The 14,631-nt window shown below is 39.9% G+C and overlaps 1 pseudogene; it reads right to left on the bottom strand.

Annotated features, from left to right (window-relative positions):
• Positions 1-4,515: 4,515 nt before the first annotated feature.
• On the bottom strand, positions 4,516-6,913 carry LOC112661038 (cyclin-A2-like; annotated as a pseudogene).
• Positions 6,914-14,631: the final 7,718 nt, after the last annotated feature.

Genomic DNA, 14,631 nt, shown 5'->3' with positions numbered 1-14,631 from the left:
ACATTTTAACTTTTTCCTATGAAAAAGTAAATCATTTAGCTTTGAGAATTTTGCATTTGAAACTCTAAAATTTGCATGCTATAAAATTACTTTAGGTTTTTAAATTATTCTAATATAACAATATTTATAGATTGTCAGTTAACTCTCATGTTAACATGTTTGAAATTGCTATTGAATTTTCCTAGCTTTGGAAACACACATACATCCGTATATAGAGATTAAGATCAGCAAGTCTTTGATGTTGCTAATATTTTTTCCATGATTTTTTTTTTGCTCATTATTAAATTACTAATCCAACTTTAAAAAAAAAAAAAGCAAAGGTAGAGGTATCAATTCCAGACTTTAGGTATATTACAACACTGTAGTAATTAAAGCAGTATAATACCAACACAAAAATAAACACACAGATTGATGGAAAAGAAGACTCAGAAATGAACCCACAACTATATGATCAACTAATCTTAGACAAAGCAGGGAAAGAATATCCAATGGGGGGAAAACACACACACACAAAAATCAGTCTCTTTAACAAATGGTGTTGGGCAAACTGATCAGCTACATGCAAAAGAATGAAACTAGACCATTTCTTATGCCATACACAAAAATAAACACAAAATGGATTAAACACCTAAATGTGAGACCTGAAACCATAAAAATCCTAGAACACAGGCAGTAATGTCTCTGAATGAGCCATAGTAACACTCTCCTAGATAAGTCTCCTGAAGTGAGGGAAATAAAAGTAAAAATAAACTGGGGTACTTGGGTGGTACAGCCAGTTAAGTATCCTACTATTGATTTTGGCTTAGGTCATGACCTCAGGGTTGTGAGATTGAGCCCCATGTTGGGCTTCCTGCTCAGTGGGGAGTGTGCTTGAGATTCTTTCCCTCTGTCCCTCTGCCCATGTTCACTCACTCACTCTCTCTCAAAAAAACCTGTGATATACATAGGATGATATATAGGAACCTCATGGTAACCAGAAATTAAAAACCTATAATAGAAAAAAAAAACCCTATAATAGATACACAAAAAGTAAAAAGAATCCAAGCATAGCACTAAAGAAAGTCATCAACTCACAAGGGAAGAGAGCAAAAGAAAGGAATACAGTAGAAATACAAAGATAATGAGAAAACAATTAGCAAAATGGCAAGAAGTACATACTTTTCAATAATTACTTTAAGTGTCAAGTGATTAAATGCTCCAATTAAAGACATGGTGAATGAATGGATTTAAAAAAAAAAAACCCACCAACAAAATAAGACCCACCTATTTAATGGCTACAAAAGACTCACTTCAGGGGCACTTGGGTGGGTTCAGTCGATTAAGCATCTAATCCTGGTGTCCTGGGATTGAGCCCTACATCAAGTCTTTGCTCATTGGGGAGTTGTGCTCACACTCACACGCTCTCTCTCTCTCTCAAATAAATAAATAAAATCTTAAAAAAAATAAATAAAGACAAAGGGAGAAATTCATAGTAATACAATAGCAGGGGACTTCTTTAACATCTTACTTACACCAATGGATAGATCACCCAGACAAGGGGAAAAAAAATCAATAAGGAAACAGTGTCTTTGAACAACACATTAGCTGATTGGACTTAACATATGATAGATAGATAGATAGATAGATAGATAGATAGATAGATAGATAGATCGATCCACAAACGGAATACACATTCTTTTCAAATGCACATGAAACATTCTCAGGATAGATCACATGTTAAGAAACAAAACAAGTCTCAATCAATTTAGGAAGACTGAAATTGCTTCAAGCATCTTTTCCAACCACAAGACTATGAAACTAGAAATCAATTACAAGAAAAAAACTGAAAAAATCAAAACAAAAACACAAACACATGAAGGCTAACAAGAAATATGCTACTAAAACACCAATGAGTCAATGAAGAAAAAAAAAATACCTTGAAACAAATGAAAATGGAAGCAAAACACTTCCAAGTCTTTGGAATACAGCAAAAAAAGGGAAGTTCTATGCACGTGCTCTCTCTCAAAATAACAAAACAACTTTGATATACGTAGGATATTACATATAAACCTCACGTAGCCACATGTCAAAAATCTATAATAGATGCACAAAAAGTAAAAAAGAACCCAAGCATAACACTAAAGAAAGTTTATAGTGATACAGGCCTACCTCAAGAATTTTTTTTTTTTAATCTTAAATAAAGAATCTGGGATCCCTGGGTGGCGCAGCGGTTTAGCGCCTGCCTTTGGCCCAGGGCGCGATCCTGGAGACCCGGGATCGAATCCCACGTCGGGCTCCCGGTGCATGGAGCCTGCTTCTCCCTCTGCCTCTCTCTCTCTCTCTCTCTCTCTCTCTCTCTCTCTGTGACTATCATAAATAAATAAAAATTTAAAAAAATTTTTTTAAATAAAGAATCTAACTTTACATCTAAAGAAATTAGTAGAAAAACAAAGCCCAAAGAAATAAAGATCAGAGTAGAAATAAGCAAAATACAGATTAAAAAAGCAGTGGAAAAGATCAATGAAACTAAGCTGATTCTTTGAAAATAGAATCAATTGAACCTAAGCCAGGTTCATCAAGAAAAAGGACTCAAAGGACCATCAAATAAAGGTCCATCAAAGAGAAAGGACCAAAGAGAAAGGACTAAAAAATCAGAATAAAAGAAAGAGAGGATTCAACTGACACCATAGTAATTCAAAGAAATTTAAGAGACTACTATGAGAAATTATGTGTCAACAAATTGGACAACTAAAAAAAAGTGGATAAATGCCTAGAAACAATCTTCTAAGACTGAAAACCTGAACAGATTACTAGGTAATGAAATTGAATCAGTAATTTAAAAATCTCTTAAACAAAAATCTAGGACTGGTTGGCTTTAGAAGTGAATTCTACCAAATAGTTAAACATAGGTAATACCGATCATTCTCAAACTATTCCGGGGGCACCTGGCTGGCTCAGTCAGAGGAACATGCGACCCTTGATCAAACTACTCCAAAAAATAGAAGAGGAAGAAATCCTTCCAAATTCATTCTATGAGGCATTACCCAGATACCAAAACTAGACAAAGACACTATAGTAAAAGAAAATTAAGGAAACAATTCCATTACAACTGCTTTAAAAGAATGCAATATCTAGGAATAAATTTAACCAAGGAGATGAAAGATTTGTATATTGAAAACTAGCAGACACAATGAAATTAATTGAAGGTAATACAAATAAATGGAAAAAAATTCCATGCTCATGGATTGGGAGAATGAACATTGTTAAGGCCAGAATTAACATTGTCAAATGTTAAAACCTAAAGCAATACACAGATTCAATGCAATCCTTATCAAAATCCCAATGGGATTTTTCACAGAAATAGAACAAATAATCCTAACATTTGCATGGAACCACAAAAACCCTAAATAGCCAAAGCAATCTTTAAAAAAATTTTCTCTTATTTGTGTATAGTTGACACACAATGTTACATTAGTTTCAGGTGTACAACATAGTGATTTGACTTTTCTATATGTTCTGCTATGCTTGCCATAAGTAGAGCTGCCATCTGTCACTGTGCAATGCTAGTACAGTATCCCTGAGTATCCTCCATATGCTATACTTTTACTATTGTGCCTTATTACATAATTAGAAGCCTGTATCTCTCACTCTCCTTCACCCATTTTGTCCAATTTTTCCTCTGGCAACCATCAGTTTGTTCTCTGTATTTATAGATCTGCTTCAGCTTCTTTTTGTTTTTTAGATTCCATGAGTGAAATTATATGGCATTTATCTTTTTTTTTTTTTTACTTATTTTGCTTAGCATAATACCCTCTCAATCTATCCATGTTGTCACAAATGGCAAAAATCACATCCTTTTTATGGCTGTGTAATATTCCTGTGTGTGTGTGTGTGTGTGTGTGTGTGTGTGTGTGTGCGCGCGTGCATGCACACCACATCTTTATCCAGTCATCTATTGATGGGCACTTGGGTTGTTTTCATACCTTGGCTATTGGAAATAATACTGCAATAAACATATGGGATGCATATATATTTTTGAATTAATGTTTTCATTTCTTTGGTTAAGTACTCAATAGTCGAATTATAGGATAAGATTTCTGAAAGGTTAAGTAATTTCTACACCCAACATGGGGTTCAAACTCACAACCTCAAGATCAAGAGTGGCATGCCTACTGAGTAAGCCAGCCAGGCACCCCTGGATAAGGTATTTCTATTTTCAATTTTTTAAGAAATGTCTATACTGTTTTCCATAATGACTGTAACAATTTACCTTCCCACCAACAGTGCATAAGGCTTCCTTTTTCTCACATCTTTGCCAACAATCTTTTTGTCTTTTTGATACTAGTTATTCTGACAGGCATGAGGTGTATCTCTTTGTGGTTTTGATTTGCATTTTCCTGACTGAAAAGATGCTCAACATCACCAATTGTAGGTCTACTGTCCATCTGTATGTTTTCTTTGGAAAAAATGTGTAATCAAAGGTCTACTTTTTTAAAGATTTTATTTATTTATTTATTCATGAGAGACACAGAGAGAGAGAAAGGCAGAGACACAGGCAGAGGGAGAAGCAGGCTCCATGCAGGGAGCCCGACATGGGACTCGATCCCCGGTCTCCAGGATCACACCCTGGGCTGTAGGCGGTGCTAAACCTTGGAGCCACTAGGGCTGCCCTCAAAGGTCTACTTGATTACTATAGCTTTGTAAGCATATTTTGAGATCTGCAATTGTGCGCTTTCAGCTTTGTTCTTCTTTCTCAAGATTGCCTAGCCAAAGAAGAAATAAGAAAGTACAAAACTGGAAACATCACTCTATGTTACAACTCTATGGCAAACCTGTAACAAACACTATGGTGTCAGCATAAAAACAGACACATAGATCAACTGAACAGAACAGAGAGCTCAGAAATAAACTCATGCACGTAGAGTCAATTTATGACAGAGGAGGCAAGAATATACAATGGGCAAAGTATAGTCTCTTCAATAACTGGTGTGAAAATTGGGCAGCCGCATGCAAAGGAATGAAACAGAGCTACTACCTTTTTTTTTCAGAGCTACTATCTTATACCACACACAAAAATTAATTGAAAATGAATTAAAGCCTTGAACATAAGAACTAAAACCATAAAACTCCTAGAAGAAAACATAGGTGGTAATTATCTTAACATTGGTCTCGGTGTTTTTAGATTTGACACAAGAAGCAAAAATTAACAATTGGGACTATATCGGGCTAAAAAGCTACTGCACAGCAGAAGAAACAATCAACAATTGTTGGAAAAGGCAACCTGAGAAAGGAACTATTAGTAAATCATTTATTTTTCCTCCAAATCCATTTATCAGTTCTTATTCTTACTGTGCTGACAGCTGGCATCATTTATACTTTAAGAAAACCACTTAAAATTTGCCAAATATCTAAGATAGTTACAGGTACAAAAGACATACAAATTAAAACCTTTTACAAAGTCATAGATACTATAATTTGTCCTTGACTGTAACTTCTGTATTCCGAAATGACTGCAAAACTAAAACCTTAGAAAAACTGTACACCTTGTACTTTGGTTTATATCTTGGAAAGAAAGGCTGTTTCACTGTTACACATTTAGTGTCTCTGGTGGGTTGAGGAGAGAAACACCATGATACCTTGAACTTTTACACTTTTCTCCTGTTGACTGTGGTGCTCTGAGGTAGGTCTGGCGAAGGTCCATGAGACAAGGCTGGAGACTCTCCAACGGATATGCAGACTTCTGAACTAAAGATTCAGGCCAGCTCTGTCCTGTGGCTGGGGAGAGTGCCAAATGAAAGGCCGCCCCAGCCACGACTGACAGCAAATACTTTAGGTATGGGTCAGCATCCATCAAAACCCAATTCTCCTCAAAACAGTGCAAACTTTCAACTTCTCAGCTGGCAGGCTGCTGGTGCAGAAAGTATTGGGCAAGAAACCGATTTGTTGTCAGTACAGCAAGGTCAAAAGCAAGCACTCTAAAAAAAAAAAAAAAAAGGCAAGCACTCTTTTATATTCTTTTTAATTTTTTAAAAAGATTCTTATTTATCCATTCATGAGAGACACAGAGAGAGAGGCAGAGGGAGAAGCAGACTCCATGCAGGGAGCCCAACATGGTACTTGATCCAGGGACTCTGGGATCATGCCCTGAACCGAAGGCAGACAGACGCTCAAGCACTGAGCCACCCAGGTGTCCCAAAAGCAAGCACTCTCAAAGCTAGGTGCTCCGTTCTCAGGATGTGCGTCTTGCTATAGGTATCACTGGTGACGCGCACCAACTCTGCTGTTTCCGGGGGGTGTGTTTCTTCAAACGTTGAGGCTAACACAGACGAATGCAGGGTCTTATTCAGTACTTTATATTCTTCTCCTACTTCAGTTCACCAGTCCACAAGAACAACCCTCATACTGTGAGCGATGTCTGGCTGTGTCTTCCTGAAGCCACTTCATGCTTACAGGTCACCTCCATCTCCCTATGGTATGTGTGAATGTCCTCATGGTAGTCCGACACTTCATTGACACTCACTGGCTTTTCATCCTCTAACAACTGATATGTCCATGGCATGTGGTGACTCAAAACTACCATCTATTGGATAGTCAAAGGTAGCAGTGGTTTTTCTTGGTCCAGGTAAAGTAATAACTGAATTAAAAGTCCGCATGTTTTCATGTTCTGTTTTCTTAGATTCAGCTGACCTCCTTGGAGTGTGTTCTTCTGCTTCATTCACATGAATGGTAAATGCAGGCTGTTAATGGTTTGCTTTCCAGGCAGGAACAATGACCTGCTCATTGTTTATAGGAAGATACTTAAGAGGTGCAATCCATCCTGTCTTGAGCCTCTGCTGTGGTGCTGGAACGTGTGGGTTCCTGGCCTTTAGTACCACCAGCCTGGGATGGGTGGGGGTTGCTGGGCAGGTGCTGCCTTCTGAGGGTTGAGGGTTTTGTTTGTTTTTTAGAGAGAATCTTAACCAGGCTCCGTGTTGGAGTCTTAACCGACCGAGTCACCCAGACGCCCTGTGGTTGAGGTTCTCCTGGTCCTCTTAGAGATCCATATCCCGGCCACAGGTCTGGACTTAGAGCTGCCCAAAATCACTGCTCCCAGGTCATGGTGTGATTAACCTGTGGCACCAAGTAGCATGTAATCTGTCCTGCTGACACCAGCAAGAGATGCTCGAGCGTAGACACTGCCACAGCCCAGGTCAGCCTGCCCACTGGGGATTACACAGCTCTGAGGAAATTGTAAAAGGTATAGGCAGGAACTGCCAGGTGTAGAGGGCTAAAGTGGCTCCCTGTAAATCATATATTTGAGAAGGGATTAATATCCAAAATATATAAAAACTCATACAACTCAATACCAGAAAGAACCAATCCAATTAAAAACTAGAGGATTGGAATAGGCATTTTCCCCCAAGAAGACATACAAATGGCCCACAGGTATGTGAAAAGATGCTTAACATCACTAACCATCAAGGAAACACAAATCAAAACCACAATGAGATTATCATTTAACAACTGTCAAAAAGGCTATTATCAAAAAGACAACAAATAACAAGTATTGGCAAGCAAGTGGGAAAAAAGGAAACTTCCTGCGCTGTTGGTGGGAATATAAATTGTTACAAAGCCATTATGGAAAAATAGTATGGAGGTTCCTCAAAAAAATTAAAAATAGAACTACCCTATGATCCATCAATTCCACTTCTGGGTATTTATCCAGAGGAAATAAGAACAGTAGCTTGAAAACGTATCTGCCTCCCCATGTTCATTGCAGCATTATTTATAATAGCCAAGACATGCAAGCAACCTGAGTAAGAGTCCATTCATGGATAAATGGGTAAAGAAACTGATGTATAGGGGATCCCTGGGTGGCTCAGCGGTTTAGCTAGCACCTGCCTTTGGCCCAGGGCGTGATCCTGGAGACCCGGGATCAAGTCCGGCATCGGGCTCCCTGCATAGAGCCTGCTTCTGCTCTGCCTCTCTCTCTCTCTGTGTCTCCCATGAATAAATAAATAAATAAATCTTTAAAAAAAAAAAAAGAAAAGAAACTGATGTATACACTCCCTCAAACACCCACTCCAATACTCCACAGGAATATTATTTGGCCATAAGAAAAAAAGAAGGAAATCTTACCACTTGTAACATGGATGTGGCTTGAGGGCATTATGCTAAATGAAATTTGACAAAGACAAATACCAAATAATCTCACTTATATGTGCAATCTAAAACAAAAACAAAATAAAAAACCAAACTCATAGATACAGACAACAGATAGGTGGTTACCAGCAGTAGGGATGGGGTAGGAGAAATGAGTGAAGGGGGTCAAAAGGTACAAACTTCCAGTTATAAAGTAAATGTGTCCTGAGGATACAGTGTACAGCATGGGGACTATATTTAAGCATTCTGTATCGCAGATTTGAAAGTTACTAAAAGAATAGATCTTTATTAAAAAATATTTTTATTTATTTATTTGACAGGGAGAGAGAGAGCTAGAAAGCACAAGTGGGGAGAATGGAAGAGGGAGAAGCAGGCCTCTCACTGAGCAGGAAGCCCGAAAGAATAAATCTTAGAAAAGTCCTCACCACAAGAAAAAAAAAATTGTAACTATGTTGACAGACATTAACTAGACTTACTGTAGTGATCATTTTGAAATAGTTTGAAAATATTGAATCATTATGTTGTATACCTGAAACTAATATGTTATATGTCAATTATACCTCAATATAAACAAAAACAACACAGGCTGAGTCCAAGTTTTGGTGACCAACCAAATAAGCTGTTAGAGTCTTAAGAGCTAATATTTAAGTCCAGAATCTCTAATAAGTGCATGCATATCAATGAATTCAGCTCCCTCTAATGTTACATTCTGTTCTGGCTTTAACCCTTCAAAACACACTCCCATAATTATTTCCCAGATTTCCTTTTTTTTTTTTTTTTTAAGATTTTATTTATTTATTTATTCACGGGAGACACAGAGAGAGAGGCAGAGACCCAGCAGAGGGAGAAGCAGGCTCCCCGCAGGAAGCCAAATGCAGAACTCAATCCCAGGACCCTGGGATCACGCCCTGAGCCAAAGGCAGATGCTCAACCATTAGCCACCCAGGTAACCCTTTTCCCGGGATTTCTGCCAATATATGTTAGGAAAAACTCTTTCTTTTTCCTCACTCTAGCTATGGGTGTAGTGGTAACAAGTTCTTGAGAATGTGCATGTCTTTGCAAGGCAATCTGTCCCAAGTGAGGAATCTCAGGATCTTCAAGAAAAGGTTAGCTTTCTCAGCCAGCCCAGGAGGGCAAACTATGACCACAGGCAAGGAAAGCTCAGAGAGACCTGAAGGTTGCTGTTTGTTTTGTTTTGATTCAATCCAGTTTAGTTTTTTTTTTTTTTTTAAGAAAGCTCTATGCCCAACGTGGGGCTCTAACTCACAACCCTGAGATCAAGAGTCGCATGCTTTAATGACTGATCTAGCCAGATGCCCTGAGACTTGAAATTTTAAGATTCTATTTAGTCTGAGTCCAACCAGATGTTGCCATTCCAAGTTTTGGGCATCATCTTCCCCAATCAATATCCTAAATGTCACATGAAAAACTTAATGAAAAAAAAAAAAAAAAAGAAAAACTTAATGAGGTTGTGAATTCAACTAATGTTGTAATTCTATAATCTGCACGATTTCGTTTGGTTTCAGGAATGTCAGTCAGCCCCCCAGCTACATGAAATGATTCTATTAGGTCTGGCCTGGAGGCTCTCTGGTCCTTGGACTGTGACTTGAACTGAGAGTTTAAGGACCTGAGCTTGCCATTCATTCTCAGAAGCACTCCAGTGGGTGCAGAATCAGGCCCTCCTGTGTCCTCGCAGACATCATTACTGCCGTAAAGGTCAAGTGCAGCCCAAGTCTCAGGGGCTCCCAAGGCACTTGATTCATCACAAACAGAGGTAGTAACTTACTTGTGATGCCATCGCATGTCACGGATTATGAGCATCCCATTGCCCACCCGCAGGGAGCTCATCATTTCACTTGAATCCAAAGGCACCAGCAAACCAATCCCCAAATCCAAACTTTGAAGGTTTTTCCTGAGACCATTCCTGGTACCATTTCATCAGCCAGCATTCAGTCAGAAAACAAAGTAAACCAGTAATTTTAAGAGGAAAAATGTAATATAAAGAATAATTAGCTAGTAAAAGTTTGGCTAACTACTAAGAAGGGTAAAAGGGTGCACGGAGGTGCAGCAGTAGCTGCGCAGAGAGCAGGCTCTGCCCCGAGCAGAGGGCAGAGGAAGATTGAGTGCCCGAAGGTGCTCAGAAACTTAAGCGGGGTGGAGGGTGGGGGGGATGGGGGGGGTGGGGGGGTGTCCCGCTCAAGAGTGAGGCTCGAACCCGTGAGGGGACAACGTGGTCACCAGCTGGCAAAGGACAGATGTGCACAGGGTCCAGAGTTTCTGAATCATAACAACATGGGGTAAAGAGACGCAACTTTGGAAACTAGAGACAATAAATTAATAATGGACACACTGCTCACTGGCAGGAACTCTAGGAAAGCAACCTGCTAATGTGGGAATGTGGGAAATCCTATAAGCCAAACGACCAGGTTTCTTCAATAACTGAATGGTGGAAAAACAACAACAACTGAATGGTAAGAATAAAGTAGGGAAATCCTGGGAGGCTTAGAAAACTAAACGCAGTACGTCGTCCCTGCCTGGATTCTGTTCCAAACAACACGATTGCAAAGGAAGGACCATGTGAAAGGAGAGAACATGAATACAACAGGATGTTTGATATTAAGAAAATGTGAAAATGGGGATCCCTGGGTGGCGCAGTGGTTTGGCGCCTGCCTTTGGCCCAGGGCGCGATCCTGGAGACCCGGGATTGAATCCCACGTCAGGCTCCCGGTGCATGAAGCCTGCCTCTCCCTCTACCTGTGTCTCTGCCTCTCTCTCTCTCTGTATGACTATCATAAATTAAAAAAAAAAAAAAAAAGAAAAGAAAATGTGAAAATGTTCAGTTTGTAGGTGTGATCATGGTATTGTGGCCTAAGGTTTATCCCTAGGTGAAACCTATTTATGGGTAAAATAGGTCTGGGTTCAGCTTTAAAGTAATCCAGGGAGTGGGGAGGGTGTTCATAAGTGAAAGAAAAGTGGTTACAAATGGATAATCTCAGAAGCTTCCTTGTGGGTTCAAGGACATCTATTGCACTAGTCTCTGTACTCATATATTTGAGATTTTTCATTATAAAACATCCTAAGAAAAATAAAATCACATCCCCAGCAATTAAAAAGATAGTACAACTCACCTCAACATTGGGAAGTTTATATGCTCCTGCTCTGAGAGGCAGGCAGTGAAAAAACCAGGCTCTAGCACAGCCATGCTGACCTTGGGACAGGAATATGGAGAAAAGCACCCTCAAGTCAAACTCCACGAGGATTTCTTTTCCCATCTCGCTTCTCCAGCCTTAAACCTAGCTAGAGGAGCAGAAGCAGAGAGCCTCATGGTTAAGAACGTGCTAGAGCCAAAACACCTGGAGTAGAATCCTGGCTCCTTCATTACTAGCCATGGGACTTAGGCAAAGCTACTCAACCTTTGGGATCCCTCCGTGGCTCAGTGGTTTAGGGCCTGCCTTTGGCCCAGGGCATGACCTTGGAGCCCTAGGATCAAATCCCAGATTGGGCTCCCTGCATGGAAACTGCTTCTGTGTGTGTGTGTGTGTGTGTGTCTTTTGTGAATAAACAAATAAAATCTCTCAAAAAAAAAAAAGAAAAAGCTACTCAACCTCCAAGAACTTATTTTCTCAATTTGAAGGGACTGCCAGGGATTAAATGAACAATGCTAGTTCCTGTTTAGAAGCGTGTTTCACTCAAGGTTAAATATTACACGAATACTTTTATTTTTTAAGATTATATTTATTAAAAAAAAAAAAAGATTGTATTTATTTATTTATTTATTTAGAGCATGAGCAGGGGGAGAGGCAGAGAATCCCAAGCAGATTCTGAGCTGAGCTCGGAGCCCAGTGTGAGGCTAGATCTTGTGATGCTGAGATCATGACCTGAGCGGAAAAAGAGAGTCACTTGCTAAACCGACTGAGCCACCCAGGCTCCTCTGAGTACTTCTTAAAAATTCCAGCAAATGGATTGCTATTTAACACTTTAATGATTTTGTTTTTTAGCACTTAGCTCCTGACAGGAGCTGAGGTTTAAAAAGGAGAGAGAGAGAGAAGGAAGAAGGGAATGTCAGGGAAGAACAAAGGAATATAATGGAAGCTTGCAACCTTCTTTCACCCCCATTACCATGGTGCTGTTGGGGGTGGGAGTTCCTGATTTCCATCTTTAACTCGAGTTCTAATTAAAGACATACATTTGAACTTTAAAATCAGAGAAACCCAGGAAGAAAAATCGCAATGGTGCCAGCCCGTTCAAGCTGAAGTCAAGCCTAAGGAAGGCTCATCTCTGTGCCTACACACCATTAAAAAGGATGCTTAAGTGCAACCCACCTGACCCTTAAAAGGAAGGAGCTGGTGAGTGAAGTGAACCTCAGGCCAGGCCCGTGGGTGGCAGGAACGGCTGAGGTTCCAATTCCTCCGTAGATGAGCTGTGGGATTCTGCAGTTGCTGATGCTTATCTCTTGCAAAGTTAATTATGGTTCATTTCGGAGTCATCAGGAGAACTGCAGGATTTTCCAGAAACCCGTAAAACAGAGGTGTTCTAACTGGGCAACCTAATGGACAGGCAAATGAAAAGTAGCCCCAAGCAGCGTGGGGCAGGTCAACATTCAGAGGCAGTGAGTTCTGGGACGGTCAGATTTACTGTCAAGACACAAGGTGAACAGAATCAGATCACTGTATAGACAAGGAGAGCAAACTAGCTGCAGTAATCCTGTTAATGGTGAGGTCATATTTTAAGAGATGATGGGAAATATTAAAAATGGTATTCCTATCAGTAATTCTGGAACTATAAAAAGGTATACATAAAAATCGAAAGAATTTACTATCTTAGCTTACAGGTCTTCAGTATGAATTTCCCCTCATTTCACAGTATCCAAGAATGCATTTACAGGGGCGCCTGGGTGGCTCAGCGGTTGAGGGCCTGGCTTTGGCTCAGGATGTGATCCTGGGGTCCCAGGATTGAGTCCTGCATCAGGCTCCCTGCAGGGAGCCTGCTTCTCCCTCTGCCTGTGTCTCTGCCTGTCTCTCATGAATAAATAAAATCTTTTAAAAAAAGAAAAAAAAAAAACCTTCAGGTTATGCCAAAATGCAGCAGTTTGAGAACCATGGACATCACCCACAGCGTCACCCTGCTTCTTATGAAGGTGCTCACCCGGGATAAAAACTTCAGCTGTAGTCTTTTTTTTTTTTTTTTTTTTAAGATTTTATTTACTTATTAATGACAGAGAGAGAGAGAGAGAGAGGCAGAGACATAGGCAGAGGGAGAAGCAGGCTCCATGCACCGGGAGCCCGACGTGGGATTCGATCCCGGGTCTCCAGGATTGCACCCTGGGCCAAGGGCAGGTGCTAAACCGCTGAGCCACCCAGGGATCCCCAGCTGTGGTCTTTTTAAGGGATGATAGGCGATCTAAACTTTGGAGTTAAAGAGGGAGAACATGGTCTCTGTCCTGAGGTAATCTTTTGTGTTTCCGTATGTTAACATTCAAAATAATTAATAGTTTATTTTGTATGTAAAGATTTTAAAAGATTAAAAAATCAAAGTTTGAATTTTCCTGGGGGAAACAAAGGTAAAATCATCTAGTCCAGATGGACTAGCGTCCAGAGAGGATAAAGAAAATTATTGCCACTTCATCCTAACAAGGTAAGATTGAAACCTTCAGAGCTTGAGGTCAGAAAGTGCTCAGGTCTAAAGGAAGACAAAAACAGAAAACCGTTTCCTGAAATGTCACTGCAAAATGTGGAACATCACACTAAATATTTGTAAGAAACTTTTAAAGTTGTTCCCTTTAATCTACTACCCCTTTAAATAAGGAAATGACTTAGCCTACAGGTCTTCAGTGTGAATTTCCCCTCCTACTTAGTTGCTAACCCAGCTTCTCACCCATGCTACAGCTATCTGCTCAAGCCCGTGACGGCTAAAACAGGTCCGGGATGGGATGATGCGCCCCTGGTACTTACGCACTATTTTCCATTGTATTTGGGACAAAGGAACTCACCCTTACAAGAGTTGCTTGCTGCATGCTCTGACGGGATCCCTGGAAAGTTCAGCTGGGGAAGGCTGTTCCCAGGTAAAATAAGTTGACGGCTTAAGTTTGACCCAGCTACTGTTAACATACATCCAGTGATCATTGAGATTTCTGGTCTCATTTGGCTCCAATGTCAGAAGGCTACGTTAATTATATATAGATATATCCCCGGAGTCCTTGATGTGTACATAGTTCCTCTCGTTTATTTTTAGATAATAAAAATGCTTCTTTAAAGCAGTTATTTTTTGATTAATGTATCCTTTATAATATTCATTACCTTTGTATTGATCTCAGGAAGCAGTTCATAACTTGCCTGCGTTCTGCAGGCCCCATTAATGCCTAGTTACATAGCTGGGTGATGGATTAAAACCATCACAAACCTGTAGTTTCAGACTAGTTATTAGGTTTTTTTTTTTTAGTCTAGTTATTAGGTTTATATGACTCTCTACTTTGATTCTCCTGGCTGATTGCCACACTAACTTGTGTCTCCA

Source organism: Canis lupus, chromosome 23 (assembly GCF_003254725.2).
Source record: "Canis lupus dingo isolate Sandy chromosome 23, ASM325472v2, whole genome shotgun sequence".
In the NCBI taxonomy this organism is placed as follows: domain Eukaryota; kingdom Metazoa; phylum Chordata; class Mammalia; order Carnivora; family Canidae; genus Canis; species Canis lupus.
Note: the sequence above shows the minus strand (reverse complement) of the source record. Positions and strands in the feature narration are given on the sequence as shown.